Source organism: Panicum virgatum, chromosome 9K, assembly GCF_016808335.1.
Source record: "Panicum virgatum strain AP13 chromosome 9K, P.virgatum_v5, whole genome shotgun sequence".
Lineage (NCBI taxonomy): Eukaryota > Viridiplantae > Streptophyta > Magnoliopsida > Poales > Poaceae > Panicum > Panicum virgatum.
The window spans coordinates 57449606-57471530 of NC_053144.1; the positions used below are offsets into that span (position 1 = coordinate 57449606).

At 43.0% G+C, this 21925-nt stretch overlaps 1 long non-coding RNA gene across 2 annotated transcripts; it reads right to left on the bottom strand.

Moving 5' to 3' along the window:
* Window positions 1–18642: 18642 nt before the first annotated feature.
* On the bottom strand, window positions 18643–20433 carry LOC120652642. Of its 2 annotated transcripts, XR_005666630.1 has the most exons (4): window positions 19796–20433; window positions 19606–19719; window positions 19449–19520; window positions 18643–18727 (listed from the first exon to the last, which is right to left on the bottom strand). It is a non-coding gene; the product is annotated as an uncharacterized LOC120652642 (long non-coding RNA). The 2 variants fall into 2 exon arrangements; XR_005666629.1 differs by having other exon boundaries at window positions 19606–20425.
* Window positions 20434–21925: the final 1492 nt, after the last annotated feature.

A 21925-nucleotide genomic window follows, 5' to 3' on the forward strand; every position in this document is an offset into this window, starting at 1 on the left:
TCGACGGCCATCGCCTTCCCTGGCCAGGCCTCCCCCAGGCCGCTGCGCCCCAGCTCGCTCTCCCCAGTTCGCTCTCCTCCCTCTGCCTGCGCCTATAAAAGGGGTAGGGTTCCCCCTGCACGCGCGGACAGCAAGCCCCCGCCATTCCCAACTCCGGCGAGCTCAAGCTCTCCGTGGAGCCACCTCCACCGACCCGCATTGCCTCCCCCGACCCCGTAATCGTGCTCCTCGTTGACTGGTGGTGCTCAGGGACCCAAGAACCGCCACCCTGAGCCACCAGAACCCCCCTCGCCGGCGGCCAACCTCGCCGCCGAGCACCGCTGCTCCGTGGAACTCCACCCTCCGCTTCCACATTGCCAAAATCAAGTGCACCACAACCTTCCTCACATCCTACCGGAGCTTCCCAGCCAGACTGCCCCACCCCAACACCGCCGGAGCGCCGCTACCGCAGCTCAGACCCACCGCCGGCCGCCCCTCACCGCGGACCCGCCTCCTCAGACCCTCTCCCGACGAGCCACGACCACCCAAAGGTAGCTCTCGAGCCCCTCTTCATTTTCCCCCACTTTCCCCTCGCCTCCGGTGACTCTCCTCGCCGGGAAACGCCGCGCCCGTTCCCTGCTCTGTTCTGAACTTCCGCCAGGGACTTCCCCTGAGAAGAAACAAAAACCCAGGGCCTAAGTGAAAAACGTACATGAACACTAGAATCAAAAGCTGCAAACTTGTAAATTCCATATAAAATCGTAAAAAAAATCAGAAAAATATAAACTCAACTGTTATGGAATCCTTAGAACAAGAACTACAACTTTTGTTACAATCACATGTTCATATTTTACTTTTATTTTAATCTAAGAAAAATACTAGTTTAAATGGCACGTAAATGTTCTAGGAGTTTGGTTCAGTAACTATGCTTGATTTTTGGATATGTTGAACGTAGTACTGTTAGAAGAACCTGGTAAAAATATGAGCACTGTTTGAAATCGTTTGCTTGCTCAAATGATCAAGATTCCTAAATCTACTAGTATTGCTCATGTATTAATTCTGGTAGAACTGTTTGTGATCTGTATATGAAACTTTTTCTGTGTATGAATGTTACTAAATCATTACTGTGGTGAAAGTTTGAGAAATTATTGAACTAATTAAATATATATTTGAGTTAATGCTTGATAAGTAGGCTTTATTTGTGGTATATAGTTCCTGTGCTTAGAAAAATCTAGGTTTATTTCTGAAACCCTATTTTAGTCATATAAACATGTCTGCAAAGTTTGAGCACCATTTACTGAATATTATTACAGTTATAATCCATGCTTGAGATATCATGTTTAGTTTTGGAAGAAATCTGTCATATCTGGTCTTCATCTTTGGACATGTTCTTAGTTAGAGTATATTCTCGCTGTAATAAAAAGTTCACATGCAGTACTAATCAAATGAACCTTGAAAAAATTATGCTAACTCATGATAAGTTAAATGCATAACTAATTTATCTTGTTGATATGAAGTTTAATAATTTTTATGGAACATTTTTAGTCCATGACTAGGCTCTGGTAAAAATTTGAGAACCATATCCCTAGTATAACTCTTTGTGGAATTAATCTTAGTTAATGGCTTGATAAATTTGTTCTTTTTGTCACCTCTGCTGTATAAGTGAATAAAATCTGGAAAAATTTCAGTGCTGAGTAGATGCTTTTTAGATGCTCCCATAAAATTTGTAGCACCAGAACCCATGTCAAACGTTCTGTGCAAAAAGGTGAAGCAACTAGAATAATCTACTTACATGAATAGTTATGGTAAATTGCTTTATGGTTAGATGCTGAATTTTATACCATAGATGTTAAAGTTTGGGATCTGTGTTACTTTAGTTTTTCATCACTAGCTCATGAGTAAATTGGTTGCTATGAAATAGTGAAAGCATGCTATGTTTTAATGATAAAAATGAAAACCAAACCACACAGCTCTTTTATGAAGTAAAGTGAATTTAAGAACTACTCTATAAACGATTGCCCAGAAAATAAAGTTAACTAAGACCACAACAACAAATACATGCTATACTGGACTACAACTTTATAGTGAAGGAAAGAAATATGTTTATATCATGTTGTAACAATATCATTTCTGCATGCATATAGAAACGGTAAATCTACTCGACGGTGATTACGAATTGGTGCCCGCGAATACTACCACTCCGAAGAGTGTCTCTCTTATTTATACTGACTTGAATCAAGACCCGAACCAATGTTCGGAAGAGCCCAAGGCTACTTTTGAACAGTGCCCAAGAAGGCAAGCCCCGGTGCATAATCCCATTATTTTACACATTATATTCATCTTATTTTTGTATATGTTGTAATAATTTTTATTGCGCATTTACGTTTTCTAGGCGTTGATCGAAAACCTTAGATGCATGATCCCTAGGTACCTATGTTTGATACCCGGATCTTTTTATCGGCTAGTTGCCATGCTAATTAGGTACGGTAGAAGTCGAGGGGTTTCCTGCCTCTCGCGAGCAAATAGGAATTTTACTGACTTTAAATTCCTGCTGAAATATAAGAACAATGGGCGGGGTTGTGTAGTTGTAATACCCCGCTGGTGTAGTCAAAAATGGCTAAGGTCGCGGGGTGTGGCTCATTTCGTTAAGTGTTTGAAAGTACTAGCCACATACCGAGAAATATGGTAATCGGTAAGCTGAAGTACCTGATTGGACCAGCGAGTGGAACGATCTCGCACCCTCCTGGTAGAAGTAGGTTTATTTTTTTTGTCCGGACGTACGGGTGCAGAGATGTCGGGCTCTGTAGTCGGGGAGGGTGTTCCGGATCCACGGACTGGAAAGAAAGGGGAAATGTTGTGTGGGTGACTTGGTCCCATACGTGTGGTCTAGGTTCCCCTGGCTAGGTTGAAATTCGATTCAGAATCGTCCGCCTCTCACGGCATGAGATTGCTTTGTTTTCGGTCACACATAGTAACAAGTGGAACATGATGAGGATAATACTGCTGGTTGAATAAATGATTGCTCTACCATGTTTGAGTAGAATTAGATGCAAACTTAGAATGGTTAATCCAACTGGAAGATGGCTAAATAAAATCTGACAATAAGGATCAACATTTAGTGGCGTTTTTGGCAAAACAAACCCCACCAACCAAAAAGCCTTGCATGTCTAGTTATCGGACTATGTTATATCCGGTGACGGGTCAGTCTTGCTGAGTATTAGTATACTCAGTCTTGCTTGTGGCACTGTTTTTCAGGTACTAACTTCGAAGATCTGTTTGCAAGTCTTACTTGGTCGTGTACCTTGCCTCCGGGCTGGTCTGTTGAGTGGGATGGCCCTTCAGCTGGTGCTGACCACCCTCCCGCTGAGTGACGCTTTCGTATGGGCTTTATCGATGCGTCACGTTATTTCGCTAGTTACCTTTTAATGCTTCCGCTGAACAATGAGACTTGAATAAATTGAGTAGATGGAACTCTGTAGTACTTTACTATTCTGAACCTGGTTTGTAATAAAGTTTCTTTCCGCTGCAATCACTCTGAGATGTATGAAATGTTCTGTGTTGTAATCTCTGGGCTCACCTTCGTGTGAGTGTTGTCGGTTGATCCTGGAAGAGCGTGGCTTTTATCGAGGCTTCACTCGAGGAACTACCGGTGAGTGCCAATTTGGGTCAGAGTTGCTTAGCAACAAAGATCAGTGCACCCGGGCCCAGTAGTTTTGGGTGGTTCCGCCACAGCCGCCGCCCAGGGGAGGTCGCCGGAGCTCTGCCGCCCTCGATCGCGCAGCTCCGCCGCCCAGGATCTCACGGAGAGAGAGGATGGGGAAAAAAGGAGAAAGGGAAAAGGGAGCTGAGAGAGGGGAAGGAGAGAAGGGAAGAAGAGAGTGGAGAAAAAAAAAGTAATAAGTTTTAGAGGGGGTGGATCGACCGTGAGTTGTGACCGGTAGCGGTAGCGGTAGCGGCCGTTAGTAGACCGGCCGAGCTGGACGTGAAACGGAACGCACGCGGCGTGCATGGGCGCAGACATGTTGTATCAGGACGTAACACCGTCCTAATACTGAAATACAATATGTGACAGCAAAACCATTATAGGCCCATCTAATAAGATCAGAGCTTCAGGCAGAGTCTGCCTGCCAGCGTGCGAGGCATCGTGACCGTCTATTATTCAACACTAGCAAGTTGGCCCGCGCAAATAGCGCGTGTAGCTAGCTTTTTTTTCTTTATTCTCTACCTATATTATACTACGGCAGATGGATCTTTCACCTTTATGTGCCATATACAGGTCTATAAATATTCTATTTTAGCTGGCAAGGTACAATCTTTTCCTTTATCATCAATATGACTCGTGTTAATTTTTCTCTTTATTCTTTCAATTATATTTGTTTCTTGTAAACTAATGCTATTAAATTGTGCTTCTCCGTAGCCATTTTGATAATTTTTTAGGGTTGTTCTCATGCTCCCTAAACAACATATGACCAGTTTGGTAGGGCTTCGTCTCTTTCTGAAATTGATTTAGTTTGGGCTTCTGAGCCAAAACTATTTCAAAAGAATATTTGGCAAATCAGTTTTTAATTGTAATATGATAATTTTGGGTGAAGCCATTTTATTTTTACCTATATTTACCAAAAACTGTTGGAGAAATTATTGAAGAAGCCACCAACAAACACACCTTAATAATTGTCAGGGCTTAATATGGTATTGTCAAAGGTGCTATCTAGTGTTTCATATATTGATAATATATGATGAAGAGCATATCAAGGCTCAACAAATACCATAGTCATGCCACTACTTAGCTACTAATTCATGATGATTGATTTCTAACCTTTAATATTTATTATTTGTTTGTTTCTCGACTGAAAGTAGAAGCATGCATCTTTCTAACATTTTCCAAACCAATACTACACTAAAACTAAATGTTACATGGTGGCAATTGTCGTGATATAGTTGTTGTACTCTATTATGCTAGACAACTGATCAAGCAAGTCGTAGACAGGGGGGTGTTTGGTTCCACTGGAATTTATTTTAAGCTTCGTCACATCGGATGCTTGTATGTTAATTAGGAGTACTAAATATAGACTAATGACAAAACAAATTCCATAACCCATAGGTTTTTTCACGAGATGAATCTATTAAGTCTAATTAGTCCATAATTAGCCCATGTGATGCTACATTAAATATGTGCTAATCATAGATTAATTAGGCTTAATAGATTCGTCTCGTGAATAAGCCCTAGGCTTATGCAGTTAGTTTTATAATTAGCTTACATTTAATCTTTCTAATTGACATAAAAAAATTTGACATGACAGGGCTTAAAATAAGCCCTAGTAACCAAACACCCGTGTAATCGAGGCAATAGTTAACTCATCGAAAAAGCAACAAAAGAAGTTGTACCAGTAGTGATAATACCATAAAAAATTTAGCCACATGTGCTCTTTATTTATGTAATTTGCTTCCAAATATCAATTGAGATTGGAATACCATTTTTCATTGTTTTCCTTGTAATTTATTATTTATCTATTCATTATTTACATGACCTTTATTTTATTTCCTTCAAATTCATGTAGAATAGTATATTTTCTTATTATTTTATTGTTAAGTTAAAGTATATGCTAAACATATTCAACGAAATATTTGGATTAAACTAAAACATCATATTATTACAAAATTAATGATGTGTATATTTTACTATTAGCATGTTGATTTCAAACTATACTTCTAAATGTAGCTTAAATAAATTTTATTTTGTTTTAAAATTCAATTCTTTCTCAATTGTATTTGACACATATTTTAATTTTGCTATTTTTTCATAATTCATCTACAAATTAACTACTAATTGTATTAATTTTAATTCTAGAGTTAGCTATTTATCAACCATTTGTGAACTTGTATTTTTTTAAATTTGAATTTGGTTATTTATTATTTGTAATTGACCTATACAGTTGCAACCCAAATGCTTTAACAGTGATAATATTCATCTTTAAAATTTTCAAATATCCCCGCAACTTCCATCAAGTTATCTGTGAATACATCATTATTTATAATTAATCTAGCTAGTCAAACAAACACATTATAACCACAGTTCGACCTACATGTGGCATAGTGATTAATATACATAGAGTAAATATCACTTTGGTAAATGCATCATGGTTTATGCAGAGGAATATAATATACAACTAATAAGGGTAGCATCTAATTTGATTAATGTTCCCAATGTACAAATATCTTTAACAAATACAGTAGATAATATCATGATGTTTGTACGTGACTGTTGTCACTCATCTCAATGTATGCAAACCAACTCAAGCAAGCTGCTAAGCACTTTAATTGGATGCTAGTGCCATTAAGGCAAGGAAGATGTCAAAGATACGGAGATACATGACCTACTGCAAATCTTCCTTGCGATGGCCTCAAGTGCCATATCTATGTTCTGGCTCCGCTTGCTCGGCAGTCTAGAAGGTGCCAAGCCACATGCAAGTCTAAAAGTGTTTGACCCACTTGATCTCCTCTTTAGAGTTCACTCTGTTCGGCTGGATGTGGCTGGGGGCTAGTGCTGATTTATTGTGTGAAAAAAGTATGCTGGCTGGCCGTGTCTAGTGGCTGGTGCTGATTTGGTGTGAGAGAAAAATATTATTGGCTGGTTGCAGCCGAATAGAGTAAGATGCTCCAAAGCATTCGCCCACTGCAACTTTGCCGCACCAAATCCCTTCCTGGTAACAAATGTCATGGTGGCAGCTCGCGGGGTGAGGAACGACGTGTTGAAGAAAGATATTCCAAATCTTGCTTCTCAATCACAATACAAATCAACTACTATTTTTGATTTTTTGAATTTATCAATTTATTAGTCGTATTCGATATGGACTCCTATTCATCATGAACTTTTTGGTCAAGTTCTACTTTTTAAATTCTGAATTTAGCTAATTAGTAATCATATTCGGCATGCACTAGTCGGTCATGTACAAATCTTCCTTAATTTTTTAAAATCCGAAAATGGCTATTTATTAGTCGTATTTATATGGACTCTTGAGTTAGTTTGGATCGTTAGACCTTCATAAAATCCAACGGTGCAAATCTTTCTCTTTTTTAGATGAACGTGGGAATTTCTAGATCCTCTCGGTGAACGTGGTGGCTTCTTTTAACACTCTCTTATTAATATAATAGATTATTGCCTGCTCGATCGTGTCTAGGGATGGTAATGGACCATGGCCCTAGTGGCCTCTTCACAGCCCAACAATGTCCTTAAATTTTTTAGTTTAAAATTATATAAGATTAGAGTCCAACCCTTTTAGAGCCCAGCTTTTAGATTTTCTAGTTCAAAATTTTGGGCTATTTACCACCCTTTCGTGCCACACCAAGAGGGAGACAACATGCATTATATTAGATCGACGGTAGCTGGCCTGGACGGTCTTGTATGGTGGATCGCGATATGTTCGATCGGCACCCTTCGACCACGACAACGCGTACGACCGTGGCATTGACGTCGTCGTCGATCGGGACGACGGGCGCGATCGTCAGAGCCTGCTGAGAGGGCGTGAGATCGAGCAGAGAGGACGACAAGCGAGACGACGCATGTTCATAAGGACGACGGCCGGTGGGCTGAACTGTCATCCCTTCAATTCGACGACGACTTGTGTGGGTTACAAGCCTACAAGGCTTGCTATTCACCCTTGTGGACGTGCGCGCGTGATGCGTCGACCGATGATCTTATTGCCTCTACAAATAAAACGCACACTGCCGGCGCGGCTGGCTAGCCTGACAGCGCGCCGTCGGTCCAGTCACCCGCCGGCCCATGCTGCCATGCATCGCCGTCGTCTCATACCATCCCCATGTTTGAGCACGTGAGGCGCCGGCCCACGATCGCGCTAGCGATAGGTGCAGCGCTGGTACGCTCTACAATGGTGGAGGCAGCTCTATGCTATGCCACCCGCGGCCGGTCCTATCCGCTCTTATTGCGATCCTCTTTCCTTGGAATCACTCCGGTCGTCTCCGGTGAAGTAGATGACTGAAGAACAATGCGATCTTCCGCCATCACATGTGCAGCTCGCGGTTAGTGTGTGAGAGAAGAGAGTGTGATTATTACAGGCCGGGTAGCTGTAGATGCACGGGGGAGAAAACCGAGCCATCCAAATCTTTTTCATGAAAATGTATTCGATTTAATTGGATTTGGACACTCGGGTTAGGATTCTTATAGCCTACCTACCCGTGCTCCCGCAGTGGCTTATAGCTAATAATTATATTTATCTATCTCACACCCTCTTTCATTCTAACACATAATTCATCATTATCTAGCTAGTTGAGTAGATTTTATTTTGCATGACACCTCCGTATGTGTTTGATCTATATTTAATTGAATCTTTTGTTTGTGAATTGATGGTATTCTTATCTCTTTCATCATACATGAATACATGGTGACACAAATCGTGGATAGTATTTTTATATAAACAATAACATAAATAATATATTAATAATGATATATATTGATGCACATTAATATTTTGTTATAATTATATAATTTTAATTTAGATTTAGGGGTTATTTTAACTTTTAATAATAATATAGTTGGATAATTTATATGCAAATTTAGGGGGTCATTTGTATTATTTTTATAATATCATAGGTGGGTAATTTACATAAAGATTTGAGGTTACTTTAGTTTTTTTATAATGACAACGGTAGGTAATTTAGATAAATGTTTAGGAGATTACTTTAGTCTATTTTCATAATAGCAGATGTAGGTAAATTATTAAAAAGATACAGATCCAATGACTATTATGATTAGAGTTATCGGATTGATGAGCCGATATTTCTAAGTTTTGCGAGAATTTCTCTATTTTTTAGAGTGTGGCTTCATGTGGAGGCTTCATGTTTGAGCCTTCATGTTAAGGCTTCAACGGAGCCTCCAAATAGTAGTAGTAAGATGACGGAACATGTTCACCTGAGTTAAGTTTTAGACGTTTTACTAGTTTTTGTTCTATGATTGGATATTTATGTGTTATTAAGTGGTCGCGAAGCACACCTTCTCCATGTGCAGATGTGTCCCCAATCATGTTTAGTTAGATATGTGCTAGGATGCACCCACATGTGCATCATAAGTGTGTGCCCAAAGAAAACAGAAAACGAAGGGTTTAATTTACAAGTTCATAACAGATATAAACTTTCTTGTCTGGAAAATCATGTCGTGCAGCGGTGAAGTTTTAAAATTCAAGCCGACTTAGATGTTTGTTAGGTTCATAATTGTATATGCACCTCTAATTTCTCACTTCATTTAAAAATGAAATTTTATTACTTCATGCACTCACACAAAGTAATAGTGTGCAGCACACAGGATTTTATTTTCAGGTTCCTTAAACACATTCCTAATGTGCATTATGGTTCAAATTCTAGTGCCCATTACTTTATTTGGTAGTGTCCATTACTTCGATGTGCGTGTTTAACGGTTGTGTGCCTCGCGAGTTAGCGAAGATACTCTCTGCATCCAGGGAACATAGACTTACATGTTACACGTACAGGGCACAGTATGATTCTAACTATTGGTTTGACAAGAAAGAATCTGGGATTGAAGGATTCGAATCTTCGAGTACCGGGACCGAAACGATTCACGCACGCTTCCAGCAGTGTCTGTGTACTAGTGTCAGCGGCGGCATCTCTTTCGCATTGACACCAGCGCCTCGCCATCCCTCCACAGTCCACATGTCTCCGTCCAGCTGAACGATTCCTCATATATCGCGTCGGAAAACAGCCTGCCGGGCATGGTCCCGGAAGCATGCTGATTCCTCACGACCATGATGGCAAGCAAGCAGGGTCCCGGTCGCCGTCGGCCGGAGGGAGCCTAGGTAGTAGTGGAGTAGACGACGAGGCGCGGGCGGAAGGAGCACGCATGATCGCCGCACAGGGGCGCGGTACAAGGCCGGAGCCCCCCGGGAACGGGTGCCATCGTCAGGGAGAAACAGAATCGGCACGTTTCGGTTAGCCCCTGTGCCCGGCGCCTGGTTTCGCCTCAATGACTCGCCGGGGGAGGACGGGATCTGACTCGCCGGACCGGGCAACCCCCGAATCCTGGGGCTAGAAAGTGGCGGCAGGAGGTGGCGGTCAGCGACGGGTATTCCGATTCGAGGATTGGCATGTGCATGGCATTGAAGGGGTCACCAGATGCCTTGTTGCAAAACCACGGGGGAAACGAGAGGAGAAAGGACTGTGACTGATGGGCTGTTGGGGGAGGAAGAGCGGCTCATGAAGCCTCTCTTGTCGCTCCTCGTGCTAGCTACTGACGAGAGCAGCACAGCAGCAGGCTCGGATCAGCATCGAGCTCTTACTATAGCTTCCCATCAGTGCATTCTGATTGCTAACGATGCTACCTCTCCTATTTTTTTTTCGAAAGGAATGCTACCTCTCCTAGTCTCCTTGGTTTCGCGTCCCGATCCTTCCAGGTGCGCGTCGCGAGCGGAGGCATGCGCCATTTCGCCTTCCACGTCTGGTGGAACGGGTTCGGGCAGGCAGATGCAGGCTCTGCGCGGGCGCCTTCATCATCAGAGGTTCAGAGTTCGGCTCGCCCGATCATGTAGCTTTCGCCGGGATCGTCGTCTGGGCCCGGCCGTCCACGTTAACATTCAATCCACGGCTTGATATGGCCCGTGGTCCGGTTGATGCGGCGGCGACATGGAAAAATGGTAGACGAAGCAGGTTAGTTCGTAGCTGGTCCCTGCAAAAGAAAATCTGATGGCTCGCTAAATGGTGTCAAACCCAGTATGTTGTAGGGCATTACAGAGACATCTTTAGTACTCTCGCAGTTTAAAATTACAATAAGATTTATTTCATCTCGTTGAGAGAAATCTTTGGTGTTACTAGATTTGTACTGAAATATACATTTTTCTGTAAGTATACATTTCATCACAAACAGAATACTTATAGAGTAACCTTTTTTTGTCTAATGAATTAATGGATTATGCCTCGTGTAAATAAAACAGACGAAACAAGCAGTCACTAGCATACCATTCTTCTTTGTGACATGACATAATTGTCATGGTAGGTAGTATGGAATAATATCGAATTAATATGATGACCATATGCTACCGCCTATTCATAATATTTTATTTTTTCAATTGAGCATAAGAATTAAAGTGGTAGATAAAATAAACATCTTGCCCTCAATTAATATTATACAAAGTGTGCAAGCATGAGTAAACAAGCTAGTTAACACAACAATCAAAGATGGGTGAGACTAAAAAATGTAACCAACGTAGTCAAGAAGTTGTCGAACAACAAGTATTTTAAAGGTCCTATAAAGAAGGCTAAAGCAATAATATTTGAATCTGAGGGAACAGTCTGGGATAATTTTATAAGAATTAATATGTTCTGTATGCAATAACGATGAGATTTTATAGAATTTAACTTTAGGCATATTATGGTTGTCCTCTAAGTACAAACTAAAGCATGGGGGAGGTACTTTCTTGACGAACCTCAAATAGTAGTCACCAGCTCACCACGATTGCAACACATGTTGATATCTTGCCTCTTCTTTCTGCGCCATAACTCATCTTGATGTCGACGTTATGCTCAAACTGTGTGCGTAGTGTCGACATCATGACAATTTGTGGTGCATCATGTTTGTCACAAATCTCTCATCATTACCTCTACTCATTACTATTCACTTTAGATGTAGAATTTTGAACTTTCCACTCTATGTAGTCATAAAAGAGTGGCATTTTGCATCGAACATTCAAACTTCGATCGTCAATAAATTTGTGTACATTGAAATCATCTAGAGAAAGAAATGAAACCACTATCCCGTAAAATAATGCAATCCTAAGAATTCTCAGAAAGATCGGTAGTCTTAAGAAATGGATAGGGTGCCCTAGGTAATTTATTTGGATTGCTTTCCAGGCATTTGTCTTTTGAGTTTCCTTTGTCCACTAAATATACTCATGAAGTTGGAAAGAAAATAATCAGTTGATTAATCTTCATTTTTTAAGGAACTATCATCCAATTAATCCTTCAAATTTCCCACGCAAACTGTTGGATTAGATTGCATAGGTCTCGCCTGGCTTGTCCAAATGCGACAAAAGCATTATTTGTAGGACGAACCGTGTTGTCAAAAATATCGGAGGTTACCAGATCTCTGAGACTTGAAATGTTGGAGGTCCACTCTTTGTGGATTATAGTGAAACCCTGTATATAATCATATATTCTTTCTCTGATTTATAGAGACTAGTTAAAGTTTCACATTTTTTTGATCGTAGGGAGTTTCTTATTATAGTGCCTTTTGTCCAAAATGCATGCCATATAAACCGTATGCAGTCTCGCACTCCCTCATTTTTTTTTGGTTTGCAAGGAAGTGATATCACACTTTGATGCCAATAATTTTGTTAGATTTATACCCTATTTGGATCCAAGTGGTAATAGAGAAAATACTAAATTTTAGCACTAGGCCATCCAAAAATGGGACTGCTAATGGAGTGTGCTAAACTCTGCAAGGTCCATTTTAGCCCACCCAAATAGGCCCATAACCCTCTATCTGAACTGCTGAAGTATTGTGAGAATCACGGTCTAAAATACTTGGTGTAGCAAGTACTCCGATGCCAATGCTGGCCAAGCATGTGCGCGAGAGGGAGACACGTAAGGTCGTAAATATGACGGGACGTGGCGATTGGTGGACGGCTACTAATACTCCTCCAATCCGAAAATTCCACTTCGATCCCAATTAAAAACGTACAACGTCGTAAAGTTGAAGGCTGATGTACTCACCAAACCATGATGAGAAAGCAAAAACGGCAACAGGGAAGGAAGCAAACGGGATCTGCAGGTTCCGTGCCGACTCCGAGGACGGATCGCCCCAGCGGAGGGATATTAACGCGGTCGCCAGCTACCTGCCAAAGTATCCGGCAAATTGCGAGGTGTCATCGGCCGGCGCGCGGCCGGCCACCGGCAGCATCACGCCTTAATCGCTGACGAGCCACTGTGGCGGCTAGCATGAAGGCCCCTCGCGATCAGTGGGACATCGTGCCGTCTCAGAAAGGGCGCGCGCGGAGCGCTTTCCGGCGACGGCGACCGGCCTGGCCCGTGAGTCAGCCTCTTCTTCCCTTCACCAACAAGCGAGGTCCACTCGTCGGCGCCCGGGGAAGATGGGGAGCTCCATGGCACCACATCGCCGGAGACGGGGGCGGGGCCCATCACCTATTCACCTGGCCACCCCTGCGCCCACAGGTGGTTCTGCAGGCGCCGTAGGAACACGTACGCGCGAGGGGCACCCTGCCTGCCTACCTGGCGATCGGGATTAGTCAGAGTGAATGTGCTACATGGCTACAGTTGGTGATCTAATCTAATTACTTTTTAATGCCCCCATACGTTAGGTCCTTTTCCAGGTGCAGACAAATTTGCTCGAAACGCCACGCGGTTGACAGTCAGGCGATGATCAAGTGGTTGGAGCACGGGAATTCCAGAGACCGCGCGGCGTCAGGGTAGCCAGAGCGAGCTTCTTCCAGTAGTCGGAAATGGTAACTGGACTCGCTCTCGTTGACATGCGGGTCTGATCGCAGGTCTCTCAGCGCTGGTTCTTGTTTGACGATGGTTCGGCTGGGCGCTGGTTCTTGTTTTGTTTCTTGCGCCGTCCCCCCTGGATCTTCTTGCCTCCCGCCGCGCCGGGACCGTGACCTGTCCACGCCACGCCCCTGTCTTCGCCGTGTCAGCACGCGGCCGAGTCCTTCCTCGTTTTGTCATGCTCGTGCCCTGGCTCCGTTCCGTTAGTCCATTTACCTCGTTCCGTCGTTCATATGTACGTACTAGAAAACTGTGCGCTCCCCCCAAATTATTCAGGCCGCTCCCGTCTCGAGCGCATGCAGTTTCCAACTTTCCATCATCATCATCATCATCAGTCGCAGACCACTAGCTAGGCAAGTTGCAGCCGTTCGCTGATATGGGTAACCCTAGTCATCGCCCGCTCGCTCGAGAACAACGGCAGCGACGCATACCTACTAGACTACTACGGCGATCGACGACACAGCTGACGCTCGCTCGAGAACAATGGCGCTTGACTTGGATCACCACCTCCCCTGGAGGCCTGGACCGTACCCAATCATATCATTCCCGCGTCCGAGGTACACGTAGCCGCGGAGGTGGCCCATGTGGTGAAAACACCAACCATGTAAACCATGGCGGCGCGAACGAGCGTGTAGCTCGGTGGTAGCGCTGGCAGTGGCCAGCCTGCCCACCCGCGTTCGATCCCCGGCTGGGACGACGTGCGGTGTCGCACCGGGGATTAATTCCCCTGAGAGGACCGGGCACTGTAGGTAGAGTGTGTGTGTGGGGTTGCGTGAGTGCGTGTGTGTGCCGCGGTAGACACGTTCCGAGACTTCTCGGACAGTCTCATCTGTGTGTGAGCGTGCGGTCAGCACAGATGCCTATACGAGTCTTATATGATGGGCCAGTGCTCGTGGCAACTTTCAAAAAAAAAAAACCATGGCGGCGAAGCAGGGTGCGTGCGCGCGCGGCGGCCGATCACTTGGTTAGTTTACGTGTGCGCGGCGGAACTAAATGATAGGGTCGGGTACGGTGGCCCATCGCGCGCGCCTCAGCTAGCGCCGTCGTCGTCGATCGTATCACGGCCGGAGATCTCCGGAAAAATAAAGTAGCTAGCTCTCGCCGCCCTTTTCAATGCCTCTGGCCAGTCGCGGCGAGGTCGCGGGCGTTGATCTCGCCGGCCGGCCAGTTCCGCGACGAAAAGCCCTGGAACTTTGTATAAAAATAAAGCTGCTGGCAAGCGGCGGCGCCTACGTGGTCGCCTCGGCGTCGTGTAATCTCGCCGCCGGCGAGGTGGTGAGACAATATAAATTTCCTAGAGAGACATCTCGATGCGAAGCTAGAGAATTCCCCGTTGCCGTCCCCGTCGAGACTCCAGCGACAGGGTGGGCGCAATGAATTAAAGCGCGCTAGCTCCGGCAGTTTGCCAAAGACTATTCGTCATTACACATAAATAATACTCCCTCCGTTCTAAATTATAAGTCGTTTGACTTTTTCAACCTCAAGTTTGACCACTCGTCTTATTTAAAAATTTGTGCAAAACATCACTTCTTTTGTTGTGGCTTGCTTTATTGATACAAATTCTCGAAGAATTATTTAAATTTGACTATGTTTGCATAAATTTTTTGAATAAGACGAGTGGTCAAACTTTGTGTCAAAAAAATCAAACGACCTATAATTTGGAACGGAGAGAGTATAAAATATTCTACAGCACCAGCTATAGCTAGGTGAAGAACCCACGGTTCAAGATTTAACACATCTACTACTTGATTACTTGTTGCATGCGAAGCCACCTACACGCGAGAAGTGCAGTCCCGTTCTTCGATCCCACGCCTGAGTATTTCTGCAATATATATATATATATATATATATATATATATAGACACACACACGCATCCGACTATATATGCTTGTGGAAATATTAAAGTCTCGTGGCAAGTTGTTGTGCTCGGTTTTAATTGCGTTGCTTGTCCAAAGATCATAATAATGAGAAACCATTGGACCATATATATAATACGTCGCATTTGCAGCAGGCCTCTCTCTGTCCCGCGTTCAATTGAGAGCCAGCGAGAACGGGAAATATGCCGTTTACAGAAAAAGCATATGGCGGGATATACTCATTGGGTCCACACATTATTCAGAGATGACTTTTCCATTGCGCATGGATCACTTATTCTTTCTCTCTCACACGCACACGCACAATGACACGGCCGTTACTAGCCCAATCAGGCACGCAAAATTGAGAAGAATTTTGCTGGTTAAATTTGGAGTTGCAATTGGATAAAAAATGTTTTCTGCTAGCTGCTTGGACATATAAGGCCCTACGAGGCTTGGAAAGTCCAACTTCGGTGGGATTAATTTCATATAATGCACATAATATCCATTTGTATTTTGGCTCCGAATTTATTATAGGATCCCAATATTTTTTTTCGTTTCAAAAAAAAATATCGGGATCTTATTTTCCCTGGTCATAGATTACTTAATTCAAATGGTGCAGCGAGGATGTGCTGACATAGCTTTTAATTTAAAGTCATGGCTTATATTACCACCACACTAGGAGAACTTTCATCCAAACATCTCTCTATCTTTCTGACTTTATTATCATATACCTGGCTCTATAGAGAGGAAAAATAAACAGTAGATTTGTTGCTGCATATATAGTCTGGCTGTAATTAATAAGTAAGTTTACCTATGAAAAATTCTAGACGTACTAGCTAGCATGTTTCCCAAAAGCTAGGAAATTTTTTCTTCCTATTTTTATTGTCTTTTTGCGTATGAAATGTGAGATTAAACTAAGAAATTTATTTTGCGTTATTACATTCATAGACCAGCATTATGCATATAGAAATATAATCACAATGCATGCATGCCAGAACTATGGGGCTCCATCTAACCCCCATGGTTTCACTACTACAGAACATGCCTTTGTTCCAAACCATTTGTCCCGGCTGCCTTTGGGTCCGGGACAAAAGGTGGCTTTTGTCCCGGGTCCAACGGCTAGTCGGGCCAGCGGGGGGGACATAGGTCTTTTGTCTCGGTTGGAGGCACCAACCGGGACAAAAGGCCCAACCCTTTTGTCCCGGTTGGTAACACCAACCCGGACTAAAGGGTGATATTTTTGTCCCGGTTGGTGGCACCAACCCGGACTAAAGGACCCTTTTGTCCCGGTTGGTGTTACCAACCCGGGCAAAAGGCCCCTCCACGTGATAGTTCAAAAGGAAGTTATTCTTTACTGAGTCACATGTACTACTTAAGTGAGTTGGCAAGGAAGCCATGCGCTAGGCAATATGTCTTGGGTTCGAATCCCGCAGGGCGCAAAAAAAATTTAGCGTGAGGGACATTTTGTCCCGATTCTACCACCCGGGACAAAAGCCTCCAGAGCTTTTGTCCCGGCAGCCGAATCCCGGTTCCAAAACCGGGACAAATGGCCCTTTGGAACCGGGACAAATGGCCCGATTTGTAGTAGTATTTTTAAACAAAACATACCATATTTGTGGGCTATAACTACTAAACTAGAATACCTAATAGAATTGCACACATCATGTGTTGTTCTGGTTAATAAGCTAGATACATAAATAGAGACACCTAAAGCATCATAATCTGTTATTTACAAACAAACGGACAATTAATCATGGAACACGCGCTATGTATCACTTTCATCCTATTTTTATTGTCTTTCTGCGTATGAAATGTGAGATTAAACTAAGAAATCTATTTTGCGTTATTACATTCATAGACCAGCATTATGCATATAGAAATATAATCACAATGCATGCATGCCAGAACTATGGGGCTCCATCTAACCCCCATGGTTTTTAAACAAAACAGATCATATTTGTGGGCTATAACTACTAAACTAGAATACCTAATAGAATTGCACACATCATGTGTTGTTCTGGTTAATAAGCTAGATACATAAATAGAGACACCTAAAGCATCATAATCCGTTATTTACAAACAAACGGACAATTAATCATGGAACACGCTCTTTATTATGCCGGCGGTTGATAGATTTTATTAACTGTTTTAACTTTTGACGGAAGACAACATATCCCACCAAGTACTTGCTCTGACCCTAGAATATAATGAATTTTAGATTTGTCCTAAGTCCAATATTTTTAACTTGTAAACATTCATTTTCTAAAAAGTAAAAGGAAGTTCTATGACGGGTACTAAAGTTCAATCCCTCCTTTTCTTAACAAATATGATAAGTTGCCCATGCTACGCACTCCTAAAGTGAGATATGAAGTGAAGTGCTAGGTTCCCATTATATATGTGTATTAAAAAATAATCTAAAAGAAAGTACTAAAAATAGATCTTTTGCATATATAAATATATAGAGAGAAAGCATGCATACCTTCACTACTACAACCACCCCTATCACCGCCGGTTCTAAAAGTACATCACCAACGGTTTTGGGTACCGTTGGATTTAAGTCGTTGGTGATAGCGGGGCCATCACTGCCGGTTCCAGAACCGTTGGTGATATGCACCCATCACCGCCGGTTCGTATCTGGAACCGTTGGTGATGGAGACATCAACACCGCCGGTTCAAGACACGAACTGGCGGTGAAGACCTTTTTCCCATCAAAAAAAATATTTCCATATAATAATATTGCATCATTTGTACAACATATATAATATATAATTATAGCAGCAGAATTCAACCATATGAGCTCATACATCGAGATTAAACAAAAGAGTCCATACAATCACCTCTTAGCCTTCTCTCAACCTAAGTAGAAATAATTATATTTAAGTGACACAGAAAGTTACTCCATTAATAGAGCTATTCATACATATGCATTGGGTCTTGTAGCATGAAGCAAAAGGATCGCTCACTGCAGCATGAGGCACATCATATCTAAGTATCTAACATATTATTTGTATGATGTTGATGTGCAATACAAAAGAAGCAAATGGCCGTTCAAAGCACAAATCTATTTTACAGGCTACAAAGCACAAATCTATTTTACAGGCTACAAATGGATGTTTTTAAATGACAATCAAATCTATGTGACTACTAAGTTCACTAGTAAGTATGCCCGTGCTAACGCCAAGGGTAAATTTAAAATGTAAACAATTTCAAACGGGTAAATTTCAAATGTAAACAAGTTTATTTGTTTATCATAAAATGTTGATGATTTGATTTGATGTCATAGAAGTCGATGTCATAGAAGTCTTCCCTGCCTGGTCTTCTTCTACCTCTAATGCTTGAATACCCACAATTGAAACTTCCATCCTCACTGCAAGCACAGATGTTCACAAGGAAAACAATTAAGAGAGATACTGATAAACAAATAGACTCCCTCAATCCCACACGTGATAGCTCATTAGTAGAAGGGGAACCATACAACACACAATCACACACCCCATCATTCAAATATTGCATTTGCAGCTGCCGTGCATTTGAGGTGATACAATTTATATGGTACGTGAGTGGATGAGCACAGCATCTCCATGCAATTAAGACGGCGCACATATGCTACAAGCTACATGACCTTGATAAATCATAAGCTTCAAGCCCTATCAGTATAACACAAGAGAACTACTTCAATTAAGTTTCAAAAGAACCCAAGCGCCGCATATGAAAAGGTCTCCATTCTCAATCATAGTGGCCATCTACCCCCTAAATTTAACTAAAACAAACATCTACCCCCTAAATTTAACTTAATCATGTGTGCTTTTGCGCTGATTAACAAAAAATGAGCAACTTCAGTCGGAGAAGCTTACATGAGAACTACAATTAGCTGGTTGAAATTAAACATTGGATTAGCCTTTTAGCCATCAGCAAGCACGCATGACATAGTGGCCATCTAAGAAACCGTAACGTATGAACTGATCATATTGCAATTGAACAGAAAATGTCGCTGAAAATGTTCAACAGAAATCACTATGCTCTCTACGGCATGGAGTAGAATATATCTATTAAGGATGTTCGGTTGAGTATAGATAATTTCAGCTCACCCTTTAGAATGGAGCTTCTCAAGAATTGATATGCTCTCTACGGCAATGCAGGCATCCATATTCGCAGACATCCTGTTCAAGATGTTGAGTCATTTAGTCTGCAAACCGAAACATGAGGGCAAAAGAGTAGCATGAAAAAAGAATGGAAGACACTTACGCCTACCCCATTGAATTCCACACGTCCAAAAGGCTGGGACCAAGCATTACAAAGCCTGTGCATTTCTTTGCACAAAACTGCCCTAATATCAGCACTAATATTTTTCAAGTAGCCCTGAACGCAGCAAGAGCATTTCAGCTAGCAACTTCTAATGTTTTACCAGATAGGATAGTTGTCAACCAGAGCGTACCTTCTCGTGTCAATATGCTACCAAACATGTGCCGACACACATTTCCCTCTCTTGATACCTTGATGCAGTATGTGTTATATGATAAGATGTCAACAATGTCAGATAGTATGTGTTATATGCCGTTAATTTGCAGGTTTCATCCCATGATCTATTTCTATACTCTTGCATCATGTCCCGTTAAAAAGTGAGCATTAAGCATAAAGAACGACAAGATTAGAGATCATGTCCTGCATCATTTCAATACTCTTGCACCAATTCTATACTCTTGCATCATGTCCTGCGCGTGAGAAAGACATGTATGCATACCTTCATAAGCCCTCTCCCATCTATGTCCTGTAACTTTCCAAACCACAAATTGCGCAGACCTTGCAGCTTGTGGCCGTCAATTAGCTTAAATAAATGAGCAGGAATTAAATGGCAAGTGCAAAGAGAGGATTCAAACCGAATTGGCCCAGCTGCTGCTGTCGACTTGCTCCTGCTCGCACTGCGGCACCGCCGGCCTGGCCGCAGCACCCCCAAGCTGCTGGCCGCCTTGGGCTGAGTGCCGTTGCTGGCCCTGGCCTGCTGCGGCGCTGCATGCTCAACCGCGAGCACGCAGCGTGCGCGCCTGTTCCCCGCGCTGGGCGCCGCGACTGGCCGCCCGCTCGCCTGGCCGCGCTCGAGCAACGGCTTCCCCCTCCGGCGGTGGCAGCATGGCCGGCCAAGAGGCCAGCAAGGCCGCCACTAAAATGGGGCGGAGGCAGCCGTGCACCAGAGGGGGAGGGGAGCAGCCAGGAAGCCGACGGGGCACTGCCGGTAAGGAAGGCCGACGGAGCACCAGAACGTGACTGGCTGCCGGCGACCGCACACCGGTGAGGAAGGCCGGCTCCCCGGCGACGCCAGCGGAGGCAGCCGTGCACCAGAGGGGGAGGGGAGAATGAAAAAAATAGGTGGAGAACACATCACCGCCGGATCATATTACAACCCGGCGGTGATGCTAACATATCACCACCGGTTCGTAATACGACCCGGCGGTGATGCTCTCGAGAGCATCACCGCCGGGTCGTATTACGAACCGGCGGTGATAGACTATCACCGCCGGTTCGAAACAAACCGGCGGTGATGGGGCGTTTGCGATGATGTATTCTGCAGTAGTGCTTTTCACAACCCATTCATTAATTAATCATCGTTAACCCAAAAATATTTTTTTCATAATATTTTTTTTGAAAGACCCCTTTGTCCATAATATAGCTACATACTGCAAGAGTTTTTCATAGATTAAGGATGGAGAGTAAAAGTAAAAAGTCTATAATACCCTTCTTTACTGAATTACTCCATGCAATAGTTAAGATAAATAATTAAGGCTTTACTATTTAGCTTGCGTGCAGATCTAAGTGCCATATATTTAATTTGCATGTAAGGAGGGGCAATTTTAGACCTGGCATACTAAAAAAATGGCTTTGGGAACTTAAAATTTGAGTCCGTACGTGTGCTTCATGGACAAACGCTCGATTTGGCATGTGCGCTTGTGCCCTCCCGCTGTTACGGGGGGGGAGACAACAGGAATAAAGTTTTATGAAACAATTAAAATTAGTGCGTGATTTTTTTAGATAAGGGAATATATTAATCATATTCCAGCCTCTGTATCGATTGATACATATAATTATTCGAAAACACAACCACACCGTACAACGCATCCGAAAGAAACGAAACCGAGTAGCAAAAAAAGAGAGACTAAAACGTGCTTAAACACAGGCAATCTGATTACTAAATGGCCATCCATTTGACGCAAAGACTTTCATGGCAAGGCACTCAAGTGCGCGACACCCCTCTAACACCATTGGTCTTTCCTCTTCTTTTTGTAGCAGTGTCCAAAACCGGATCCAATATGTTCCTCTGAACAGCACCTGTAGAGACGAAGAAACTCGCGCACAGTTAAAAGTAATGTCGTTTCGAGTTAGCCAAATCGCCCATAAGATGGCACATGCTCTCACTAAGGCCTGATGATTGCGTTGTTTTCTCAGCCCATTTAACCAGTGAGTAAATATATGGTTCACAATTAACGGCATAGGCAAATTCTCCACAAAAATTTAGCGTTTAGTGCGTGATTGATTTCTGTAATAGTTAATTAGATTAATTAGGTGATTACTT